This window comes from Hemicordylus capensis, chromosome 2 (assembly GCF_027244095.1).
Source record: "Hemicordylus capensis ecotype Gifberg chromosome 2, rHemCap1.1.pri, whole genome shotgun sequence".
NCBI classification, from domain to species: domain Eukaryota; kingdom Metazoa; phylum Chordata; class Lepidosauria; order Squamata; family Cordylidae; genus Hemicordylus; species Hemicordylus capensis.
Genome location: NC_069658.1, coordinates 163124273 through 163140382, shown reverse-complemented (window position 1 = coordinate 163140382; position 16110 = coordinate 163124273). Strand labels below are relative to the sequence as shown.

Here is a 16110-nt window from a genome sequence, read left to right as displayed (position 1 = left end):
ACTTAGCGGCTATAGCCGACAGGCATTCTGTGTCTGGTTTGTTCTCTCACAAATTGGTGAACAGGTTTTTGAAGGGGATGCTCCATTTGTTTCCGCCTGCCCCTAAATCTGTCCCACCTTGGAATTTTCTATTGGTTCTGAAGCAGTGAATGAAGGCTCCTTTCGAACTCATGGCTACATGTAACTTTAAACTGTTGTCCTTAAAAAGAGTGTTTCTCGTTGCAATTACCTCAGCTAAACGAGTGAGTGAAATTAAAGCATTGCGCTCTGATGCCCCTTATTTGGTGTTCCATAAAGATAGAGTTGTATTAGAGCCTGATTTTTTTTTTGCCCAAGGTGGCTTCTGAGTTTCGCATGTTGCAAGATATTTCTTTGCCTACCTTTCCCCCTACACCTACCTCAGATGAGGAGCGTGCATATCACTCACTGGACGTTAGGAGGGCTCTTGCCTTCTTTAAAGACAGAACGCAAACCTTCTGCAAATCTAAGTTTTTGTTCATTTCATATGCAGACCCATCAAAGGGACTACCAGTCTCATCACAAAGGATTGCCGCTTGGGTCAAGGAGGCTATCTCCTTGGTGTATCAATGGGCTTCAGAACCCCTGCCTGTCTGTTTTAGGGCACACTCCATGCGGGCAATGGCTACCTCATCGCTTTTCTATAACCTTGTCTCTATGTCTGACATTTATAAGGCCACTACATGGTCACGTCCAACTACCTTCATCCGACATGATGCTTTGGACTTTCACTCCAGGTCTCAGGCAATGTTTGATGCCTCTGTTCTGCGTTCTGCTTCCATTGAGAAATAAAGTTTGCTTCTTTGATTTCCTTTGTTGCGTTATTTCTCTCCTGGGTTTGGGCTGCACCCTCCATCCAGGTACGATAGCTTGCTATTATCCCATGTGTGGTGCACAGAGCCCATGAAGAAGAAAGGCAGGTTGCTCACCAGTAACTGTAGTTCTTCAAGTGGTCTTCTCAAAGACCACACAAGCCACCCATCCTCCCTGCTGCAACGTGTTCTTGTATGTGCTTAGGTTTGGAGCTGCGGAGGTCTCAGGACTGAGGGAATCAGGCAAGCTGTCAGACAGGGGGAGCTGGTTTTCCCACTCTTTTTTCCTTATAAGGTAAAGCTTTAGAGGTTTCCGGACCGTGGATCTGTGCAGTTTCCAATCCCATGTGTGAATGCACAGAAGACCACTCAAAGAACTACAGTTACAGGTGAGCAACCTGCCTTTCTCCCCTGTCATTTCAGGCAGCGCTTGCTGCCTAAAAGCATCTATTTCCCTTTCTCTCCCTTGCTGGAGAGAGAGACAGGGAAATAGGTGCTTTCAGGCAGCAAGCGCTGCCTGAAAAGAACATTGGAGTGCTTGGTCAGGGCCCGGGCATGGGCGGGGGGAGTTTGATAGGGGCTCTTCCAGAACCCGAGCCACGCCCCCCCCTTGCGGAATTCAGCAGTCCTTTCCATTGGTGGCCTGGGTTCTCTGAACCCGTTCGCATGATGGTGGCTCCGCCCCTGGTCGGCCTGTTGGATTAGGAATCCATAGGAGTCTCTAATTAGGAATCCATAGGCTCTGTTGATCCTTTTGGATCTCTTGAGTCTCAGCAGTTTTTTATATCATTGATCATGGTCTCCTCCTGGAGCCCCTGAAGGGGTCCTTCTGCTTCCACGGCTGCGCTTGTGGAGAAGTGCTGCAAGATTGCAACCCATTTCCAATGGAGTGAGAAGGGCAGGCGCATGCTCTGTGAGCAGCAGCGTGAGCTTGACCTCCCTCGACACCTCATCCATGGGGATGTTGAGAACTGGTGGGTCGCCACCCTTCTCTTGCTCCAGCACCTGCTAAAGCAACAGGTGGCCATCCACAACTTGGCAAAGTATCGTGGTGTGTGTGTGTGTGTGTGTCCTCTCCAACTTGGAGTGGTAGCTCATGTCTGGGCCAGTCTTGGCACTTGAGCCCTCCCTGTTTGCCACAAAGAGTGTACTGAGGCAATGCCTTTTAGCCAGGCTCTGCCCACCACACTTCTCCTGGAGAAGGTGATGAGAGAACTCCAGACCTCCCTGACCATTAGGGACGCCAAAGCCCTGGCAGGTTGGCTGAGGACTGGGTGGGTGGAGAAGCTATGCAACAAACTGAGTGACGCAGGAGACCATACTTTGGCCTGCCTGTGTTGACCCAACTATGAAGGGCAATGCCATCAGCCCTGGTTGAGTGGGTTAGTGAAGCAAAGCAGAGGAGGCTCAATAACCAGGGGGAGGGTGCTGGCACACCTACTTCTAGCGCATGTTCCACACCCAGCACCAGTATGGGTAGGTCCTCGCCCCCTCCTCTTCCCAGTCCAGCAGCGTGGCATCCCTGGCAACGCTGCTGGCAGTTCCACACCTTTGTTCCATCCAGCAGGGGTGCTTTGGCACAGGAGGAGAGAGGGGGCACCCTGCCCTGAAACCGGAGCCAGCCGATACAAGGTGGGGTGTACGTCTACGAGGTGATTCAGAGTCAGAAAAATTAACCACGTGTTCGACAACCGTTGGTTTTGTCTTACATGTGAATGTGGCCAGTGTGTATCATCATCCCTACACGAGTCTGAAATGCTGACCAGCCAGCATAAAGCAATGGGCACTTGACAGGCTTTCACACTGAACAATGTACTACTGCTCCATTCCAAAGCAGGTTAGTTGCCCTTCAGTCTCATTGAAATCAAAGGGACCGTCAAGTCAAGGCTCAATGTTAAGCTCAAAGGAAAGCACGGAGCAAACCATGTCCACATGAAAAATTCTGAAAAGCTGAAAAGCTTGGGTATGCTCTCACCAACAGAAGTTGGTTCAATGAAAGAGATTACCTCATAGGGATGTGCATTTCGTTTCGGGCACAGATCGTTCTGTGCCCGAAAAAACGAATTTCGGGTGATTCGGAGCCGATCCGAATCACCCCTGCGTACCTCCGAAAATTTCTGTGCCCGATCCGAATCACCCCGATTTCGTGGAAAAAAATCCGGGTGATTCGGACCTCCGTGGGCATGTCTGCAGCCTCCATTTTGTGGCTGCAGAATTGCCTTCTTCTTCCCCCTCCATTTTAATTCTGACAGCTCTTTGAATTTCCCGCCTTTTTTCTCCATTGACTTCAATGCAGAAAAATTTTCCCATTCACCTCCATTGAAAATAAAAGTTCCTACCTGCAGAGGAAAATGACCAAATAAGGTTTGGATAGTAAATCACACCCTCCCATTGGCCAGGTACAGGTGGATGTAGGGTCAAGGGTGGGGGTGATTTTTGGAGGGCTTTGCAGGAGGGTATTTAAGGGGCCACCAGTAGCCATTTTCTTCCTTTCTGCTGCCTTGCGTGGGAGAAGAGACACAAGAGAGAGATCTGCTGCCTTGCTTAGTAAGTCTTGCCTCCATTTTGATTTTGGATTTTTGTGGGTGCTGTTTTTCTGCATTGACGCCAGTGCTCTGCCTTGTTGGTTGGTTTTCTGCTTTATTTAAGCAATTTTTAAAATAAAGAGAGAAGAGGGTGGAAATTTTTTTTAAAGAAACCTCTGCCTTGCAGAGGTTTCCCACTGCTCATTTTTAAATCCTTGTTGGGGCTAGAAGAGGGGGAGAATTCTTTTTTTTCTAAGGAAACCTCTTCCTTTCAGGGGCAAACCACTTTTCAATTTTTAATCCATTTTTGGATTAAAAGAGGATGAGATTTTTAAAAAAAAAAAAAAAAAACCTCTGCCTTGCAGAGGCAAACCCTCTGCTCATTTTTTAATCCTTGTTGGGGCTAGAAGAGGGGGAGATTATTTTTAAGGAAAGGATTGGAAGGAAACCTCTTCCTTGCAGAGCAAACCTCCTCTTCCCATTTTTAAAAATCCTTTTCTGGATTAAAAGAGGGTGAGATTTTTTTTTTTTTTTAAAGAAACCTCTGCCTTGCAGAGGCAAACCCTCTGCTCATTTTTTAATCCTTGTTGGGGCTAGAAGAGGGGGAGATTTTTTTTAAGGAAAGGATTGGAAGGAAACCTCTTCCTTGCAGAGCAAACCTCCTCTTCCCATTTTTTTTAATCCTTTTTTGTGAAGAGAAGAAGAGGAATAGATTTTAGATTTTTTTTTTAAACATCTGACTGCCTGCAAGCATTGCCAGCCTGCAGCCCTTGGTGGGAAAGGAGGGTGTTTTTTCTCCTTTTGAATCCCCCCACCCTATTTTTTGCCAAACCACTTTTTTGGGCAATTTTTTTCTGCGGAGAGTCACTGCTGCCTGTGCCTGCTGCCTGCCTGCCTGCCTGCACTCCAGGCCCACCTGTGTGACCAGCCACCAGACCAGACCCTCAGAGGTGGACGCCAGAGACCCGGCGTTGGAGAAGCCTACACCTGAGTGAGATTGGCCCAGCCATTTTATATTTTACACACGCACACAACACACAGACACACGCACGTCACACACGGCGTTCTAATCTGTAGTGTTCCATTCTTTAACTGTGCGCTTGGGGTTTATTAATTTTTCCCTGTTTTTAGGTTTTTGGGGTTTTCACTTTTCTCTATAAGTGTTGTGTGATAGTTGTTGTAAGATTGGGTTTTAAATAAATAGTGTTTTAAATAAATAGGGTTTCAAGGTGTTGTGATAGTTGTAAGATAGGGTTTTAAATAAATAGTGTTTCAAATAAATAGGGTATTAAAGTGTTGTGATAGTTGTAAGATTGGGTTTGAAATAGTGTTTTAAATAAATAGGGTTCTAAATAACTAGGGATTGTGTGTAACCTTCCCCGGTAGCTAGCTATTAGGAGGAGGTCCAACTGTAGAGTAGCAGTAGACTGTAAGAGTGGCCTGGCCTAGTAGTGCTGCAACTTTATATTTCTGTTGCTGCTTTTGTGTATTTTGCAGAAATATTTTTTAAGGGCCTAGTCTGCCCACAGTTACTTTTCCATCTTGTTTGCCTGTGTAATTGACACAGAGATAATTTTTTGAAACATTTTTGTAACTGTGTGCTACTTTCAGACCACAGAGAGAGTAACTTTCCCCTGTGGTGGAGTGCGTTCGATACATTAGTAGCAACAACACAAGTTACTTGCAACAAATAAATTCTCCAGTCTATTCCATTCAAAGTGACCAGCAGTCAGAGAAAGATAATATAACTAAACTTACTTTCACTTCTACTGACTAAGTGCACTGCACACTGTGTGCGCAAGGCTCCAGCCTTAAATAACTCCTCCTGCACCTGTGCACAGCACAGCAGCTGAGCTAGTATCTTAATTTTTGATTTTTACATTTTTTTGTTGCACAGCCTGCTTCTGTTGTATCGCGCATCAAGTAACTCGCTCCCACTGTCTCCCAGTCCCTCTGTGGCTGACTGACTGTGTCGTGTGATACACATTCATTGCACGGCGTAAGCAACTTCTGACTGGGATCTTGCAGCAGCAGCATTTGTGCCAACAACAACAAGCCCTAAGCAAGAAGGCAGTCACCGGCACCGCAGCACATCCACTGTTTTTCTGGCCCTCTAGTACCTGCTGCCCCCTGAGACAACTACCCCTTCTTCACATTCTGAAATTTTTTAAAAAGTTTTAAAAAGCAATGGTTGGGAGGACAGCAGGAAAAGGGAGGGCGCAAGTAAGTGGGAGGCTTGTCTTCCCTACAGCTGGTCGTGGCAGGGGGCGGCAAGAGGGGCCTACTCCCCAAGTCACCCCCGGCCCTGCTTCGGCGCGCAGGCTTGACTTCTTCTTGGGTCAGCCTGGCCCTATGCCAGGGCCTGCGTCCAGGCAGGATTTAGGGGGGGGGGCCTCCCAGATTGCCAGGGAAGAAGATCTTCCTGTGGCAGCTGAGGAGGTGGTGCTGGTGGAGGAGGTTGGCAGTCCAGCCAGATCCACCTTGCGGACCCCCCAAACGGTCACTATGGGGGTTGGTGGGGGGCTCAGTCTGGCATCTGAGGGGGCTCAGGAGGAGGGAAGATCTTCTCCTGCCCCTGGGCCTTCCCATGCCAGCGCTGAGGGCATTGGTGGTGGTATGCCCGAGAAGGAACCAGCAAAAGTTCCACCAACAAAGCGACCTCATGTCGCTGGGGAGTCTGGCAGTGTGGTCTGGGATCACTTTGAGCTTAGCCCTGGTGATCCCACCCATGCTGTGTGCACCCACTGCAAGGCACTGGTCAGCAGAGGCAAGGACCCTATGCACTTCACAACCTCGGGGCTGTGGTCGCACATGCGTCGGCGGCACCCAGGTGTGGAGACCTCTGCTGGCACTGGCAGTAGGCCCGGTGCCTCACCTGGTAGCAGAAGCAGTAGTAGTGGCAGCAGTAGCAAGCGGCCAGCGGCTCCTGCCCACAGGCAGGAAAAGCTGACCGATCATCAGTGGGTGCAATCTCTTGGGAAGCGGTCTGATCGTCCAAAGCCTCATCTCGTGACTCGGGCCATTGGTGAGATGATCGCTCTTGATGACCAGCCGTTCTCCATTGTCGACAATGTCGGCTTCCGGCGTCTGCTCCAGCTGCTTTCTCCGGAGTACAAGATCCCCTCAAGGACCACTTTCAGCAGGAGGGTGGTCCCCTCCCTGTACCGTGCGTGCAGGGGGGCCGTGTTGGCCAAGCTGCGTGCAGCTGGGCCAAACACCAGTGTGCATTTCACTGCGGATATCTGGACTAGCCGCAGTGGGCTGCACACTGCCTTCATGTCCCTGACAGCCCATTGGTGGGGGCATGGGGGTGAGGGGACATCTGGCGCTGCTGGTGCTGTATCCAGTTCCTCCCATGCATGCACGCCTTCTTGGGCAGTGTTGCATGTGGAGGCGATGGACACAGACCACACTTCAGATGAGTTGGCTGCCGTCATGGAGCGGCAGGTGGGGGCGTGGCTGGCCGGGGAGCCAACCCTCCGCCGGGGCTTCATGGTGACGGACAACGCAGCCAACATCACCAAGGCTGCTAGGCGGGTTTACGGTGTGAACATCGCTTGCGCTGCGCACACCTTGAACCTCGTAGTGAAGGGTGCGCTTGGCCTCAAGGAGGCGCCGAAGAAGGCCAAGGAGCACCAGCGTGTTCGGGGCTCTTCCAGTAGTTTAGGTCAGGATCCTGCTGCTCCCGTGGCCGCCCTGGTGGAGCGTTGCCGCCAGGTAGCGGGCCACTTCCACCGGAGTGAAAAGGCAAGGCGCCAGCTCAAGGCCAGACAGATCGAGCTGGGCCTGCCCGAACACCAAATCCCCCAGGATGTTCCTACCCAGTGGAACTCCACCTTTCTCTTGCTCCGGCGCATGCATGAGCAAGAGGGAGCACTCAACAGCCTGGGGACGCGTGGTTGCTTGGATCTGTGCAAGTCTCTCTAAGATGACTGGCCGGTGATCCGCGAGCTGGTCTTAGTACTAGAGCCGTTCTATTCTGCAACGAACGACTTGTGTACTCAGACCGCCACGCTGAGCCTGGCTTTGCCCACTGCTATTCTCCTGGAGAAGGCAATGAGCGATCTCCAGACCACTCTGACCACTGGGGTTGCGATTGCCCTGGCAGGTCGGTTGAGGACTGGGGTAGTTGAGCGGCTCAAGACACCATGGGCCGCATCTGCATGGCATGTCCTGGCATGCATTTGTGACCCAAGGATGAAGGGCAGCGCTGTGCCTCCTGGCGAGCTGCCCAGGTGGAGGGGCCTCCTGGTCGAACACGTGAAGCGTGAAGAGGAAAGGAGGCTAGGGATAGGTGCAGCAGACGACCAGGAGGAGGGGTTTGGTCGCAGGCTGGCACTGCGCATCCCACCCCCAGCAGCAGCAGCAGCAGCAGCAGCACTGCCACCACCCCCACTTCTTCCCAGTCCAGCGGCGTGGTTTCTCCGGCACTGGGACCAGCAGAGCAGCCAGTGCGACCTCGAACCACCACCCGGTGGCTCAGGGGCTATGCTAGTCTCATGCCTGGGAGACGGGAGGAGCCTGTCCCTCGCCCCAGCCGTGCTGAGCAGACTGTTCTGCAGTACCTGGAGGAGGCGACGGAAGACGAGGAGAGTGAGCCGTTCCCCTTTTGGGCAACGCGTCGCAAAGTCTGGCCGGACTTGGCATCCGTTGCTGTCCGGTTTCTCTCTTGCCCGCCAACCAGCGTCTCGAGCGAGAGGTTGTTCTCCATGGCCGGGGACGTGGTGACTCCTCTGCGCTCACGCCTGGATGCTGATTTGGTAGAGCAGCTCGTCTTCTTGAAGGCCAACCTCCCCCTGCTGGGCTACCCCGAACTGGCCGTGGAGGGCGAGTGACTCGCGTCACCCCCCCTATGTAGCGCCTCCCACGCCACGGCAGTTCATCCCGGCCAGAAGATGTGTCACAGTCCATCCCTCTAAGCCCACCCTGCCACTAAAACATGCCCCGTGCTGCTGGCACATCCAGACACGCATGCATACACAGGCACCGCTGCACTGTCAGCCTGGGATGGTGGACTGCCAGGTGAGTGCTCCCAGCATGAGGGAGGGGTTACCACAGATGTGGCAGAGAGAGACGACAACTCCCATTTCCCACTGTCCTGATGGCTGGCCACCATCAAGACTAGGGACAATGGGAGCTGTAGTCGCTGTCTCTGCAGAAGAAATCTGTGGTGGGCCCCCCCCCCCCTGATGCTGGGAGCACCCACTTGCCCAGTGCTGAAGGCTGGGCCGTAGGGCAGCGCACCATCCATCCACAACCTCAGAGACAGGCTGCTGCGTGTGCGTGTGTGGGGGGCACAGTCAGGATTGGAAGGGACATCCCTGGGGGAGAGTAGTGGCTCTGTGCAATGGGCCTGTGCCTCCTGGCGAGGGGGGCACACACACACTGTCACTGAGTGGGCTTGCCGCTAATTGCTAGCCTGCTTGCCTGCTAAAACTGTCATCATTGCTTCCTCCCATGAACAATTGCATTGAAGCTGTAATCTAAAAAAGGTCTGTCTGCTGCTTTTCTCAATGCGATGTAATTATTTCTGATTTCGGCTTGCTTGTCAGGTGATGTCTAGTTTACTTCTTTCTTCATGCTCTCCTCTGTTCAAATCCAAATATGTGGTTTGCCTTGGTCTACTGAGCTATTAGGTTGTCGCCGCCGCCGCTGAGTGAGATGGTCTGCTCTGCTGCTGCCTGCTTTTTCTGGCCACAGTGGGAGTAGTACTACTGCTGTGCCTGAAGCGGCACACACACACACATGCACCCACCCTCCCCTCCCCTCCCCCCAAAAAGCTGTGTTGCCAATGATGAGCTTGATGCTGGTGCAGCCCTCACACAAATGTCTGTCTCACGCAGACAGAGAGAGCACACATTGCAACCTGAGGCGACACAGCCCTTTTCAGCCCTAACCCTCTTGCAGAGAGTGAGTGACTTGAGCAGCAAACCCGCACAGTGCACACACACAGGGGAATAAAGGCATCTTCTAGACTCCGAACTAGTGGTAATGTCATATCATGTGATTGCACAGTCTTTCTGCCCAGTATCTGCGGCATGCATTGGGATGCAATCTGAAAAAGCCTGCAAAAATTCTAGCTTGCTTTGTTGCAGAGACCTCTTCGTGGTATGTGGTGTTGTTGTGTGATGTGGTGTGGAGTGGTGTGTCCGTGTGGGGCCCGGTAAAGGACAGGACAGGTGCAATTCACTGTGCCTGTGCATGTGTGTGGGGAGATGCATCATTGCATTATGTTTCCAAATGAAGATCGGGTCATGTTTGCGAGTTGATTGACAGCATTTTATTTGAAGATTGTGCTTGCCGATACATAGATGCGGCGATCTCATGCCACAGAGTCAGACAGGAAAAGAAATGTCCAGAGACACGTGCGTGCTGCCATTCTCTTCTTATCTGCCATCATCATCCGTTACTCTTCAAAGCTGTGTGGGCGAGGAGGGGGCAACAACAACATGCCAAGACTTGCTGCTCCACTTGCGGAGTGTTGTTGTCTTGCGTGCGTCCTATGTGTGTTCCCTCCTGGCTGTGCCTGTCTGTTGACTGTAGTGGGCGAAAGAAGTTTGGATGAGGTGAGGTTCAGGGCAGGGCACTGTTGCTGGACTTAGAGTGGGATATGGGGCAGCAGAGTGGGGTGGGGTGGGGTGGTAGTGCCTAATGGGTGTAGGCTGCCACCCCAATTTCAGGGGGGTGGGAGGGACAGAGGGCTGATTTTTGGTGAATTACTGAAGTTTTTGTGTCTTTGGGGCAGATGGGGGAACAGAAAGTGGATCTGCCCCAAAAGAGTGGGGTGGGGTGGTAGTGCCTAATGGGTGTAGGCTGCCACCCCAATTTCAGGGGGGTGGGAGGGACAGAGGGCTGATTTTTGGTGAATTACTGAAGTTTTTGTGTCTTTGGGGCAGATGGGGGGGACAGAAAGTGGATGTGCCCCAAAAGAGTGAGGTGGGGTGGTAGTGCCTAATGGGTGTAGGCTGCCACCCCAATTTCAGGGGGGTGGGACAAAGGGCTGATTTTTTGTGATTTTTTGAAGTTTTTGTGTCTATGGGGCAGATTGGGGGCAGAAAGCGTATCTGCCCCAAAAGAGTGGGGTGGGGTGGTAGTGCCTAATGGGTGTAGGCTACCACACCAATTTCAGGGGGGTGGGACAGAGGGCTGATTTTTTGTGAATTAATGAGGGTTTTGTGTCTTTGGGGCAGATGGGGGGGCAGAAAGTGTATCTGCCCCAAAAGAGTGGGGTGGGGTGGTAGTGCCTAATGGGTGTAGGCTGCCACCCCAATTTCAGGGGGGTGGGATAGAGGGCTGATTTTTTGTGAATTTCTGAGGGTTTTCTTGGGTGCAGCAGAGCAGAGTGCTAGATTGATTCATTCCCATACTCGTCATAGTAATTAAGGAGAAAGTGAGAGAAAAGCGAGAGTGTTAGGGTCATCTAGAGTTGAGAGTACTATATGCTGCATGAATGAATGAATCAATCACTCACTCTGCTGCACCCAAGAAAATCCTCAGAAATTCACAAAAAATTAGCACTCTGTCCCACCCCCCTGAAATTGGGGTGGCAGCCTAAACCCATTGGGCACTACCACCCCACCCCACTCTTTTGGGGCAGATACACTTTCTGCCCCCCCATCTGCCCAAAAGACACAAAAACTTAAGAAATTCACAAAAAATAAGCCCTCTGTCCCACCCCCCTGAAATTGGGGTGGCAGCCTACACCCATTAGGCACTACCACCCCACCCCACTCTTTTGGGGCAGATACGCTTTCTGCCCCCAATCTGCCCCAAAGACACAAAAACTTAAGAAATTCACAAAAAATAAGCCCTCTGTCCCACCCCCCTGAAATTGGGGTGGCAGCCTACACCCATTAGGCACTACCACCCACCCCACTCTTTTGGGGCAGATACGCTTTCTGCCCCCAATCTGCCCCAAAGACACAAAAACTTCAAAAAATCACAAAAAATCAGCCCTTTGTCCCATCCCCCTGAAATTTGGGTGGTAGCCTACACCCATTAGGCACTACCACCCCACCCCACTCTTTTGGCTCCAGAATCCTTTTTGCTGATCCGAATCGATTCGGATTCGGATTCGGATTAAATCCGAATCCGAAACGAATCGGGGGTGATTCGGGTCAGCAAAATTCGGACACAGAACAGAACAAAGGTGATTCGGCTCGGGTCCCGAGCCGAATCACCGAAAACCCGAAATGCACACCCCTATTACCTCACTGACCATGATTCTTAGGAACATAGGAAGCTGCCATCTAGTCAGAGCATAGCTCCATCAAGCTCAGTATTGTCTACACAGCCTGGCAGTGGCTTCTCCAAGGTTGCAGGCAGGAATCTCTCTCAGCCCTATCTATCCCTCCGCCCTGCGAGATCTTCCCGGGAGGGAGGAGGAGGGAGAGTGAGGGGATAGCCGAACCACCTGTCCACTCAGAACCGTACTCTGAGTTTAGGGTAAAATTTGTAGCTCATGCCGATGATGTTACATTACTGTTATCGAATGAAAATGAAATCTCTGTAATACTAGACCTCTTCTGGAAACATGGCAAGATCTCGGGCTCAGAATCAAATGCTGACAAAAGTGTATTTGTTAAAATGGACCCCGGACGTCAGCAACTCTCGTCAGCTTATACCATCAAGTACTACCACTTAATGCGGTCAAGCCATGGCTCCCAGAGGAGCAGCAAGAGTGCCCTCAAATTACTTGCAAACAGAAAGCTAGTGAGCTAGGTAAAACTTTCAGGGAAACCTACTCACATTTCTTCAAAGAGTGTGTGGCAGCCAAAAGAGTGTGGCAGGGAGTAAGCGAGCTGTTAGAGTGGCCTGATTTGGAAAAACAGACTTGGGAAGAACTAACACCGGGTTTGAGCCACAGAACCTCTTTTCGAGGTCCCAGAAAGAAACCTTCAAGGAAACGGGACACAACGGGTGCCCTCATTGTTGGAAATTCTCTGTGGTGAGAGAATCTCTTTTCAATATAGTAGAGTGCACAGAGGCACAAACACAGCGGATTTAGTGAGGCATGCCTGTGTGCTAAGAGTAAAGTAACTTGGAGCCAATTGCTAGTTTCCAATCAATATAAAAGGCATTTATTAAGGAACTCCATTCTAGATAGGAAAGTGAGGATTTAGGATCTCTAATCCATCTATCTAAGTGGATGCAGATGGATTCACCATCTTCTCTGCACATATGGTGCAGGGCAAGAGACTTGCCATGTTGCAAGGTAAAGAGCCAGGTAGCAAGAGAGAGAAGAGAAGAAGGAAGGAAGTCCCTGAGATTAGTCATCTACATTTCAAAGGGATAGCATCAGAGCAGCGGGAAGTGATGACCAAATGTCTTTGACCTTCTAGCCCTCTGACTTACTAGTCTGTCCTCCGCTGTCTGAGGCATGAGACAGCGCAAAGTCCTTTAACTTTCCAACACTCATACTAGGGAATTGGAATGTTCCCCTCCTCGTCATCAGGTTAGTAAACCTGTATGTCATTGATGCAATGCTCCTGCATAGGAATAGAGAGGGAAGGCGCAACCGAGAGGTTCACGCAGATGAGACAGTAAATCTCTTCTGGAACAGTTTGTATGGTTATGTGCAAAAAGACAAGAGTATCTCTTCTAAACAGCAATGGGACAAATTGTGGAAATGGACGTCGGATGTAACCCCCCCAGTTACCTGATGTGCCTTGAAATCCCCCACCCCCGAGTTACAGTACTACCTGCATATACTTCATAACCTTGTGGGTTTCCAAATCATTGTGTGTCAATCTTGGTAGATATATCATGTACAAACAACCACTTTGTATATCATTGTGCTTTGGCAACGTACTGTATGCTTTGGTAGTTTGTTGGTTCAATTAAAAAAATCTTGTCCTATGAAAAATAAATAAATCTTGTCCTATCTTGGAGAAGCCAGGGAAGGAACTTGGAACCTTCTGCTCTTCCCAGAGTGGCTCCAGCCACTACGGGGAGTATCTTACAGTGCTCACACATCTAGTCTCCTATGCATATATAACCAGGGCGGACCCTGGTTAGCTCTGGGAACCAGTCATGCTTGTTATCACAAGACCAGCTCTCCTCTCATTCTTGGAAGTCAGCAAGATCATTGGTTTTTAAAAATATGGATCTATTTCTGGCAAACTGAAGTAGCAGAGAAAAAACAGGATTTCTGCTCTGTGCCTTGACTGGTTCCCTGGGAGAAACAACTAAATTCCTCTGTAGAAAGAATAATCGAGAAGGTACATTTTGAAAAAACAGCAGTTCAGCACTGACGTTGACCTGGAGCCACAAATTCAGAAAGCATCCTAACTAAAGGAAGAGGTATCCTAATACACAGAGACCAATCATGCACACAGAAGACCAGGAGACCAGCCTTCAGCTCTTCAGAACCAAAGGAGAAGCAGAAATTCTGTCTGGAGTGAGTGGGGAATGGGGGAGTTGGAGGGGGCCTTGTGGGCCACCTGGGCCACCTGGGCCAATCTGCTGCATGACGCTGGGAATCCAGAGCTAGAGAATCCCCAGCACAGCTGACGATCCAGTCTCTGCTCCAAGACCTTCAGCGAGGGGCAGCCCCGGCCCAGGTGAAGGCTTCCATTCTCAAACGGCACTTCATGGGTATGTTTGAGGGATGTATGTGGTCACAGCAGCTTACATATCTGTCCGTTTCTGAGCCACAGCTTCCCAAGAGGAATGTCATGGTTTAGCACTAACTCCATGAGAAAGATGACGACATGCGCACTCCTTTGAAGCTATTCTGACGATCACTGAAAACCGGGCTAGAGGAGCCCATCTCGATTTTCAGTGATCGTCTGGACAGCGGACTTGTCTCTTTATGTTTTCTGCTGCTGTGAGGGAGGTTTGCTGGATTTGGGGAAGTGGGAAGGCAATGGAGTTGGGAAAGGGGGGCAGCTAAAGCAACTGAAGTGGATGCTTCTGTTTGCTACTGCTCCCAAAAGGGGTGGTGTTTTATTGTGGGCCATCTTATTGATTTCTCTATCTATGTCAACCGCTTGGGGAACTTTTGTTGAAAAGCAGTATATAAATATGTGTCATATTCGTATTGTGGGGAGTTGGGAGGAGTTGTGGGGTGGGAGACAAGCAGCAAGACCAGTGGACTGGTTTTTTCTATGGTGTTCAGGCAAGCAAGAGGATTGCTGGATGTGGGGAGGCAGAGAGTTAGCCCAAGCAAAATAAGTGGACTCTTCTGTTTGCTGCTGCTCCAAAGAGGCTTTGCGGAGGGTGGGGGGTTGTTGCTGTGGGGAGGTGGGAGGAAATTCAAAGCTGTGTTGAGCTGCAGAAACAACTAATTTCCCACACATAGCTTTGTAGGATTGTGGCCGAAATCTTTAGCAATTCATCTTGTATGAAAAACAAAGAGGATTGTGGTGCCTAAAGGGTACACTATCGATGTATTAAGGCATGATGGAGAGACACACCTCTACAGGCCACTAAGCGCTCCCCCCTCCCTCCCCCCGTCTCTTTCTCACTCTCTCTCATATTCACATGCACACACCTGAACCGCTTCTCAAAAAAAAACCACTAAAAAAGAGTCCACATCCCATACAAAAATGAAGCCTGGCAGTGCAGGTTATATGAAATTCTGTTGCACAAGTAGCCCTGGCCTGAATACAACTGGCCATTGTATCCACAGAACAGATATTCCGCTCTGGCCTGTGGGCTTCTCAGGGGCATCTGGTGGGCTACTGTGTGAAACAGGATGCTGGACTCGATGGGCCTCCTTGGGCCTGACCCAGCAGGGCGGTTCTTCTTCTATTTTGATGTCGGAATACAATCCTCATTGCAGTGGTGTACCGGGGAAATAGAACCATGGTGGAAATTTGTCGTTTGAAAGACAAATGGCCAGATGGATTCTTACACAGACCGAACATTTGTGAAAAGGAGAGCAATGAAACGTTCATATGATTAAGAATGAAACTCAGCATCAGTGTTCATGACATGTGATTTGACATGTCTTTTCTTAGACTTCTAAATTGATATCCCGCTCTTCCTCCAAGGGGCAGTGTATATGCTTACCTTATTTATCCTCACAACAAGCCTGTGAGGCGGGTTAGGCTGAGAGAAAAGTCACGGACTTTTCAGTCTTGTCAGGGACAAGTCAGTGCTGGCCAGTGAGTTAAGAGTTGTTGTTGTTGTTCTTCATGACTTAAGATCTCCTTTGGAGCTAGAGATGATGATGAATGGCAGCAGGGAAGTGAGAGAGCTGTGTCTGGATCCCTGTCCCTATTTTAATTGTAGTGTTTGGTTGATAGGTGCAATACAAGGGCTGAAATTGCCTCTGCAATGGCAGCAGTTCCAAAACCAAAGAGGAGGAAGATAGAGCAGGACCACAGGCCATTTCAACACAAGTGGCCAGAAGAATACCTGTTCTTGGAATACAGTGGCAAATACCTATGCCTGGTGTGTCAAGAACAGGTTGCAGTACCCAAAGGATTCAATAGCCAGAGGCGTTCTGACAGCAGACCTCAGAAAACCTTTGGCTCTTTAGGTGCCACTGAGAGATGTGCCAGAGTGCAGCAACTGAAAAGGAAATGTTGAGCTCAACAGAACATATTCCCAAGAGCTATGGCTATGAATGAAGCATGGCAAGAGGAAGCTTCAAGATTGCCCAGTTGACAGCACATCTAGGTTGGCCATTTAGAGATGCTGAATATGCAAAACTGTATTGAATGAGAGCTGCTGAGGTACTGTTTCCAGAAAAGAAAAGAGTGCTGCAGGACAGACGCTTGTCCAGAATGACTATCCAACACTGTGAG

The 16110-nt window shown here is 50.1% G+C and overlaps 1 protein-coding gene across 2 annotated transcripts in view; it reads right to left on the bottom strand.

Annotated features, from left to right (window-relative positions):
- Positions 1-9612: 9612 nt before the first annotated feature.
- LOC128345446 (dynamin-2-like) overlaps positions 9613-16110 on the bottom strand; it is a 283195-nt gene continuing 276697 nt past the window's right edge. For both annotated transcript variants that reach the window (XR_008316477.1, XM_053297377.1), the window contains one exon: positions 9613-9892. The gene's annotated coding sequence lies outside the window, so the exon portion shown is untranslated. The remainder of the gene's footprint in view (positions 9893-16110) is intronic.